Genomic DNA, 9,916 nt, shown 5'->3' with positions numbered 1-9,916 from the left:
TCACCGGTTCTGTTAATTACTTTTATGGACAGAATTTCTAGGCGCAGCCAGGGGCCCGGAGGGAGTCCAGTTCGGGGACCACAGGATTTCATCTCTGCTTTTTGCAGATGATGTTGTCCTGTTGGCTCCATCGAGCCAGGATCTCCAGCGTGCGCTGGGGCGGTTTGCAACCGAGTGTGAAGCGGCTGGGATGAGAATCAGCACCTCCAAGTCCGAGGCCATGGTACTCAACCGGAAAAAGGTGGTTTGCCATCTCCAGGCCAGGGGAGAGATCCTGCCTCAAGTGGAGGAGTTTAAGTATCTCGGGGTCTTGTTCACNNGAGTGAGGGAAGGACGGAACGTGAGATTGACAGACGGATCAGGGCATCGGCAGCAGTAATGCGGTCGGTGTACCGGTCCGTTGTGGTGAAGAAGGAGCTGAGCCGGAAGGCGAAGCTCTCGATTTACCGGTCAATCTACGTTCCTACTCTCACCTATGGTCATGAGCTCTGGGTCATGACCGAAAGAACAAGATCGCGGATACAAGCGGCTGAAATGAGCTTCCTCCGCAGGGTGGCCGGGCGCTCCCTTAGAGATAGGGTGAGGAGCTCGGTCACCCGGGAGGAGCTCGGAGTAGAGCCGCAGCTCCTCCAAATCGAGAGGAGTCAGTTGAGGTGGCTCGGGCATCTGTTTCGGATGCCTCCTGGGCGTCTTCCTGGGGAGGTGTTCCGGGCATGTCCCACCGGGAGGAGGCCCCGGGGAAGACCCAGGACACGCTGGAGGGACTATGTCTCCCGGCTGGCCTGGGAACGCCTCGGTGTCCCCCCGGAAGAGCTGGAGGAAGTGTCCAGGGAGAAGGAAGTCTGGGTATCCCTGATTCGGCTACTGCCCCCGCGACCCGGCCCCGGATAAGCGGTAGAAGATGGATGGAAAGCTATATTTCTTAAATACTATTGTTATGACCCTAGGGGTCATTGTGTGTGTGGTTGTGTGTTATTGGCCCTCCCCATTACGTGTGTATGTGTGTGGGTGTGACGGAGGATGGAGTGGGCGTGGATGTAGGAAGCCCGTGGATTGGACTTCCGGGATTGGTCCAACACTTCCGGAAGGACTATAAGAAGCCCACGGACTGCTGCTCAGGAGAGCTATTCTCCCACCTTTGCCATTCCCAACTACTTTGCTAGAGATTTCGACTTCGAGTTAGTTAGTTAGATATTAGGTTTTGTTTCGTTTTGTAGGTAGTGTTAATGATAGGATTTTCGTTATTTAGATTAGAAATATTTAGACACTTAGGTTACGTTTGTGTTTTGTTTTCTCCTATTTGTTTTAGGAGTTTCCAGGCTAGCGACCTGTGATTTTGTGTTATTTCTTTTGATTAGCTATTATAGGGCTGTTTAGCGTTTTTGTTATTTGATCTTTTGTTTGTTTGAGACCATAGGGCTATATTTAGCGTTTGTGTTTGTTTTCCATTATTCATATAGTATCGTAGGGCTCACGGAGCGTTTTTGTTTGAGTAGGGCTAAATTCGCTTATGTTTGTTTTGAACCTTCTGTATTGTATTCTGTGTTTAAACAGAATAAATATTCGTGTTAATTGTAATTTGATTATTGGTTCGTGTTTGTTGAGAGTGGAAGAGGTTTGGAGGAAAACTCCTCAATCGTGTTACGCTCCGGCAACCCCTAGGCTGGGGCGTAACACTACATTTCAGGTCAAAAGTGATTGTTCCCAGAGATGCACCACATCCTGAAATTTAAGTTCATTTTGTAGTTGGAGACCTTACTATCATGGCCTCACTTTAAAGTCACTTTAAGTAAAAACTGGCACAACTCACCCCACTCTCCCCTATATTATTTGCTTCTCTCATTTTTAATTTTTTTTTAAACTTTTTTTAAAAACTTTTTTTTTAAAATTAGGCAATTGTCACACGATTGCGTGATCAATTAATATTCAGCCATGTACTGCACACACAGTTTTTTTGGGGGGGGGTTGCGATGTACCTTCTTTTTCCTCTTTTTCTGTTTCTTTTTGCTTCTTTGCACTTTGTGATCTGCAGGTCTTTCCATTGAGGTGTTGCAGTTGATGTTTATTTTCTCTAGTTTCTCCATCACCTTCCTCATTTCACGATGATGCTTCAACAGTTCCTTGTAGTTGTAGTCAGGGGGCCCAAGTTCAACTGAAAGTAAAAGAAGGGGTCATTCTGTAGTGCAGTTGTGCACCAGCGACAAAGAGTCAACAGACACCATTTGTATTATTAAGTAACATGAAAACATGTCCTGTCACTTCCTCTCAGCATTAAAGTACACAGAAACCACATACTGAGGATAGCATAATACAGAGCATAATTAAGGTGAATTCATTTTCTATATTAATAGCAGGGACCAAATAATCTAAGATCTCAGACTTTGTAATATGCAGTTCAAAGTGTGTGAGTAGGAGACAATGCACATGTCTATGAAACTGTATGTGAGAAATTGTAAGTTGATTTTCTTACATAAGCTGATGTAGCTCCTCATTTTACGATGGTACTCCAGGTCCTTTTCAAGCCTGTTTCTTTTAAAGCGGAGCCACAAGGCATAAATATGTGTCCACAGAGTGACATTAGTGTGTGTTCTCCCTGTTCTCTCTGGGACCGCCTTTTTTCTTCTGACCATGTCCTCCCTATACTTCTCCGGTCCTTGTTTCTCCTTTTTCTTCCTCTTCTGCATTGCTTTCTCCTCCATGTTTTGTTGTTTTTTGGCTGCCTTTTTTATTTTTTCTCTCTCTTTCCTCAACCTTTTCTCTCTCTCTCTTTGTTCCTTCTCTCTCATCTTCATTTCTTTTTGATCCTCTTTTGCACTTTTCCTCTCCTCCTTCTCTAATCTTTGCTTCTCCTTTTTCTCCCTCTTCTGCATTGCTTTCTCCTCCTTCTTTAATCTTTGTTTCTCCTTTTTCTCCCTCTTCTGCAATGCTTTCTCCTCCTTCTTTAATCTTTGTTTCTCCTTTTTCTCCCTCTTCTGCAATGCTTTCTCCTCCTTCTCTAATCTTTGTTTCTCCTTTTTCTCCCTCTTCTGTATTGCTTTCTCCTCCTTCTCTAATCTTTGTTTCTCCTTTTTCTCCCTCTTCTGCATTGCTTTCTCCTCCTTTTGTTGTTCTTTCACCTCCTCTGGTGTTTTCATCTCTCTCCTCTCCTCTTTTTGTTGTTCTTTCACCTCCTCTGGTGTTTTCATCTCTCTCCTCGCCTCTTTTTGTTGTTCTTTCACCTCCTCTGGTGTTTTCATCTCTCTCCTCTCCTCCTTTTGTTGTTCTTTCACCTCCTCTGGTGTTTTCATCTCTCTCCTCTCCTCCTTTTGTTGTTCTTTCACCTCCTCTGGTGTTTTCATCTCTCTCCTCTCCTCCTTTTGTTGTTCTTTCACCTCCTCTGGTGTTTTCATCTCTCTCCTCTCCTCCTTTTGTTGTTCTTTCACCTCCTCTGGTGTTTTCATCTCTCTCCTCTCCTCCTTTTGTTGTTCTTTCACCTCCTCTGGTGTTTTCATCTCTCTCCTCTCCTCTTTTTGTTGTTCTTTCACCTCCTCTGGTGTTTTCATCTCTCTCCTCTCCTCCTTTTGTTGTTCTTTCACCTCCTCTGGTGTTTTCATCTCTCTCCTCTCCTCTTTTTGTTGTTCTTTCACCTCCTCTGGTGTTTTCATCTCTCTCCTCTCCTCTTTTTGTTGTTCTTTCACCTCCTCTGTTGTTTTCATCTCTCTCCTCTCCCTTCTCTCTCCTTCTTTCACCTTTTCTGTCCTATGGCTGGTCACAGGTGGAAAGGGTGACCCCTTCCCAGGGGGTGGGTGGGGCGAGGTCTTTCTTTAGTCGAAGGTCTCTCACTCCTTCCTTCCGACTTTTTGCACGTGAAAAACTCAGGTACTGGTCGTGTGTTGTAAAATCCGATAATTTCTTTCTTGATGCGCTCGTGTAAAACTCTCTCTAATAGAACTGCACAAAGAAAAACACAGGGATTATTTCACTTAGAATCATTGTTTGTTTTTTTTAAGCAGGACACAGTTTTTGACATTTCACCTTCATTAAACCTTCTAACTCAGTCAGCTGTAAATTCAGACCATTTTCCACACTGTCCTCACTTAAAGTTAATGAAGACAACTGCTGGTAAAATGATAAAACATTATTAAAAATCATTGTTTTCTCTTTGGCATGTTTTTTAAAGACTCAAGATAAGCCTGTATTAGGAACGACAAAATATGAAAATGTCATTCGGTAAAACAAAAATTGTCATATGGTAAAAGTCCAAAAGACATGTAGTTATCCCAAATGACATAGAGCATTTTATTGAATTATTTATTCATTTATTTTATTATCATCTAGTTTTTAAAATGTCTATAGAGTCTGTATAACTAACCACAATAGATTTTGCTGTTTTAATATATTTCTATGTATTTAAAATATATGTTTTACATTTTAACAGATGCCACTTTGCAACAAGGAAAGGGCTGCACGTTTCTGTGCAAAGATAAGGGCAGATCCTGCTGCTAGAGAGGAGAAACTAGAAAAGAGAAGGGACATTTACCATTGAGACAGTCCTCACCATCTTGACCATTTCAACAGCCCTCACCACATTAGCCATCTCAACACTCTCTCACAGCAGTCACCTGTTCAGCCATCCTCACCAATCACTTCCTCAACATCTAATAAGGCTCCAAGCCTTGATTTGCAAGATTTAAATTTTATATCTAAATCAATACAATACAATTTTATCAACACTTTTTTGAGGTTTGACCGAATGACACCCAAATCTGTGACACATGGTACCACACTTGGAAAAGGTGAAATTAACTTAAATTGAGGAGAAAATTTGAAACTTTCCTCCAACTTCATTGGTCTTCAGGGGTCTTCTGAGTGAAGTCATCACATGTCACTGAACTAAACCCATGAGATTATAGCTCAAAATGGCCTCTTATCTTCGTTTTGCCAAATGACATTTAAGAAAATAGATCTTTGCGGAACAATGTTCGTTAGATACTAAAAATGCTTTTAAAAGGTCTATCATGCAAAAACTTTTACAGGCTTATCTTGAGTCTTTAAAAAATATGCCAAAGAGAAAACTGAATGATTTTTAATGTTTTATCATTTGACCAGCAGTTGTCTTCATTAACTTTGAGGACTGTTTTACTTAAGAACTGAATCTAAAATGCTAAAACTTAAAAGTATTATCATTTTGTTTGTAAGATGGAGGACATTATAAAATTGTTAGAAAATGTTAGAACGTGAATGAAAGGCTGACGTTTTTGTATCTTTGGTGTTGTTCAGAATTACATTCATTCAATATCAGATTTATGTATATTTCTGTTATCACTAGATTTATGTAGTGCATGTTGCAATTGCACTGTGTCATTTGGTAAAACAAAATGTGTCGTACAGTAAAACATTGACATTTCTGGGAAATGTCTAAAATATTGCATAAATAATTGACATAAATAATGAAACTAAAGAAGGACACAACACATTATGAAGCTTTATATGATTTCAAAGCATTTTTACCTCTAGTGGAAACATTTTGGAACGAATGTTGACAAATGACATTGATTAACCTTAAAAGCCAAAAAATCCAGTATTTCTAGTTAAAGTGTGGAAATTCTGCAAGTGGCTATGAATTACTTGTAAATCAACACTTGCATTTTGCATTATTTCCAATTGTATAATTGGCATTACATTTAAAATATATGAAAAACAGTTCTGTATACAACACAGGTAAAGACACATTTTCTAATTCAAACTGTGGTACAAGACAAAATGTGTGTTTGTTTCTCCTGTTTACAGAAAAAGATGCACATCTAACATAACATGTAAAGTTCTCTGGAATTCAACAGATGAAAAAAGTATTTTCCTTGAGAGAACAACAGGGAAATTAAATTTCCTTCTTCCCCAACACAGTCTAGTCATTTTCTTTACACAGAGAACAATAAATAAAAAGCAGTTTTTCTCCCAGCTGCACAGGGGTCTTACCTCTCCAAGGGTCGATGTGGGAATGACTGTGGAGTTCTGTTCTGCTGCTTAGATACGATGTTCCATTATGATGTATTAATCATTCTAGTGTTCTAGTTCTACTGTTCCGATCTCTTTTAAAAAAAAACACCAGTTGATCCTGACAGATCAGGATTTCAACTCCAACCTGCTGCTCTCAAGCACATGTCACTGCCCTTTGGGCCTCATTACTGCTGTTCATTCTGCAGCAGCACATACTGGAGCTCTGTCCAAAGGAAACAGAACCATCACTGTAACTAATCACCAAGACTCCACTCAGAAATATCATTCACATTGTGGGTTTGGACTCATTGGTTCAACTAGTCAGTGTAAAGATCATGGTAAAAATGATGGTGCCACCTGTCCTCATTTGTTCCTTCAATTTGTTGTTGCACAAAGTTTGATGAGCTCAGAATATTTTAAAATAATACTGTGTTTTGAACTAAGTGGAGCCTTAACAAAGCAACAAAACTGTCACCAGATCAGATTTTCTTTAAATGTAAAAACTGAAATGTTAGAAGAGAAACTGATGAAAGTGTCACAGTATAAGGCTTTTTATCTCCTGTTGTTTGAAGGATGTTTTGCATTTGAAGCAGCCATTAGACTGAACTTTGACCCTGTGTCACTATGAGCCACAGCTTTGTCTTGTTCTCAGTGTTTTTCTGGGCCGACTGCAGTGACTTTACTCAGAAGTTTAACTCTAGTCAGCAATTTGTTGTCTGCTGCATGTTTTAGATCCATTGGATGTGAATTTATTTCTTTCCAACCAAATCAACAAATCAACTGTTACCAACAAATGAACCAGGACTTATAAAGGCCCCAATAACAGACATTCATCTTTTTTGTCTGATAGATGAATTTAATCCTGGCATCCAAACTTCATTTGGAGAAAACAAACTGATTTTCTTACAAATTTCCTGTTGTCTGACATCAAAAAGAGAAAATCTTTATTTTCATGTAGAAATAAGCAGATTTTATGTTATTTTAAATAATGTTGAAATAAGTTGGAGTTTAATTTATTCCCATGTGTCATAATTTAGGAACTGCTCAGACATAACACTGTCCTCAAAAACATTACTGTTAAGCAAAGTGAGCTCTATGGTTCTAAATAGTCTTTTTCCTTTAATTTGTCACCTGTTTGAATATGATGGTATGAACTGGATTTTTTTATAAGCAGTTTGTTTTTTAAGTCTTTGGCTAATTGAAATTTTAGAGACAATATTAATAGTTTCTTATCTTACATAAGAAAATAATAGTCTACATTATTAAATATGAATGAATTCAATAAAACAAGAATTTATCTTTAGTTAATTTTTATTATCAATAAAAAAAAGAATTAATGATATAGAGAGAGCAGCTCCAGGATTCAAGGAGGCTTTTTACAGAAGAGGAGACCAACAGGCGTCTTCAGGTTCATATAGTTGGTGTAGTACCGTTAAAGGTCTGAAGTGTTGGAGACCAGGTTAGCTGAAAAAAGAAAATCAAAAAATGTTTTAAAAGTTTTCTCATCTGGACACCAGAATTACTTAAGATTATCAAGGCAATTAATGAAAAATGTGTTTAAAGTAATTTTTGTATTAACAAACAAACCTGATAAAAAGTCTGAGGACTGAGGAACGAGAGGGAAGGATTTGAGGAGGCTTTTCTCAGTAGAGGAGACCAGGTGTGTTCAGGCTCAGGATGGACGTTATCAAGGGTTTGAGACCCCGTTAGCTGACAGAAAAGTAAATCAAAGAATGTTTTAAAATTTTTGTCATCATGACACCAGAAATAGTTACTGTTTTGTCAAGACAAGTCATGAGAGAGATACATATATATATATATATATCAAGTATTCTTAGTATTAAAAAGTCACACACCTCATTTAGTAGACTAGACTGAGGGCTGTAAGGAGGATCCAGGAAACATCAGTCGATTGAGGAAGGAGAGGAAGGTCTTTGTGTGGGCTTCTTAGAGTGGAAGAGAATGTATGTACACTTGGACATTGGGCTAGACAATGTTCAAGGGGCCGTGAGCAGGTTCTTGCAAACTGTTAGTAGACTGAGGCTGTAAGGAGGATCCAGTTCCAGGAAACATCAGTCGATTGAGGAAGGACAGGAAGGTCTTTGTGTGGGCTTCTCACAGTGGAAGAGAATGTACATACACTTGGACATTGGACTAGACGGTGTTTAAGGGGCCGTGAGCAGGTTCTTGCAAACTGTTAGTAGACTGAGGAGTGGGAGGCAGGACTTTGTGCAGGCTGAATTTGACTGTTGATGTTGTCCGGCAGTAAGTAGAACAATTGATCTCTGTGGTGATGCAATGCTGGAGCACTCAGGAGAGGCTTTTCCCCGTGTCGTGCAGAGATCACTACAAGGTACCTTGCAACCACCCCCATGAAGTAACTATGATTTTTAGCCAATGGCCCAAACCCTGTAGCAAATGTTGTCTTACAGAGGTTTTGAGGCAGAAATGTAGTCTGTACTTCACTAGAGAGAGAAGTGTAATAATTAAACATTCCCCATTCAAATGTGTTTAGCCGCCCGCTAAACACACTGTGACAACCACCTGATCCATCCTAAAAAATTTAAACGGGCAGCAACAAGACCCTAAGTTTAGCTGCACAGACCAATTAGGGTCTTTCTGTTTGTTTGCAGAAGTGCTATTTGTTGGCACCTGGACTTTGCTTGGTGTTGTTGGTGTCGCCAATATTGTCTCGACACTAAGAATGGAAGTATTATTTAAGATCACAGTTTTAGGGGGGGCAGAAGAAACAGAAAGTTCATTAGAGGACAATGAGCGGGCGTCTCTCTCAGTCCCAGGTTTCAATAACCATGTTCCACTCAAAGGCAGAGCACACCAGACCCTCCAAGGCTGTTCTGGATTTTATCCATACTCTTGCTCCTGCATTCCTGTTAAATAAGGTTTCGTGCTATTATGCAAGAGCAGCAAACAGTGTTAAACACTGTGTCGCACACTGGTCCTGCTCCCAGTGGCAACCAGGCTAAGTACTTGTGGCTGTGCCTGCCTTAGGTTGTCCCGAGGTTCTGCAGGGGGGGATCTTACCCGTCATAGGCGAACAGTCTTCCATATTGGCCTGTTTTTTAACTTATTTTTCTGTTATCTCTTTATTAAATTTGTCAATTTGTGTCCTGTGTTTCTGTGCTGTACAAAAACACAAGTAAATGTTCTCACACACTGTGCCTGCTCACAGTGGCGTTGAGGTCAGGTACTCGTGGCTGTGCCTCAGGTTGTCCCGGGGTTCGGCAGGGGGGATCTAACCGTCATTGGCGAACCAGTCTTCCATACCAGCCTGTTTTTGAATTTGTTTTTGTTTGATTAGTAAATTCTAATCCATGTTTCGGTTTAATGTCAAACTGTGTCCTGTGTTTCTGCGTTGTACAAAAACACAAGTCAGTGTTCTCGCACACCGTGCCTGCTCACAGTGGCGGTGAGGTCAGGTACTCGTGGCTGTGCCTGCCTTAGGTTGTCCCGAGGTTCTGCAGGGGGGATCTTACCCGTCATAGGCGAACCAGTCTTCCATACCTGCCTTTTATTTAAATTTATTGAATTTATTTATTAACATTTGAATTAATTTTTCATGCCTCCTGTCAAACTGTGTCCTGTGTTTCTGCACTATACAAAAACACAAGTCAGTGTTCTCGCACACCGTGCCTGCTCACAGTAGCGTCAAGGTCAGGTACTCGTGGCTGTGTGTGCCTCAGGTTGTCTCAAGGTCCTGCAGGGGGATCTTGCCATCACAGGCCAGAACCAGTCATCTGTGCTTGACCCTTTCTTATTAGAGGCATGACTTTTACTTATTTTGTCTAATCAGTCCAGCTTTCAGGAGAATCTGAATGTGCATCACCCAATGAATGCAGAATCAAAACTTATGGGACTGAGAGAGACGCCCGCTCATTGTCCTCTAATGAACATTCAGTGTCTTCTGCCCCCCCAAAACTAT

This window comes from Mastacembelus armatus, chromosome 9, assembly GCF_900324485.2.
Source record: "Mastacembelus armatus chromosome 9, fMasArm1.2, whole genome shotgun sequence".
Classification (NCBI taxonomy): Eukaryota; Metazoa; Chordata; class Actinopteri; order Synbranchiformes; family Mastacembelidae; genus Mastacembelus; species Mastacembelus armatus.
The sequence above is the reverse complement of the archived record's forward strand: the minus strand, read 5'-3'. Positions refer to the sequence as shown.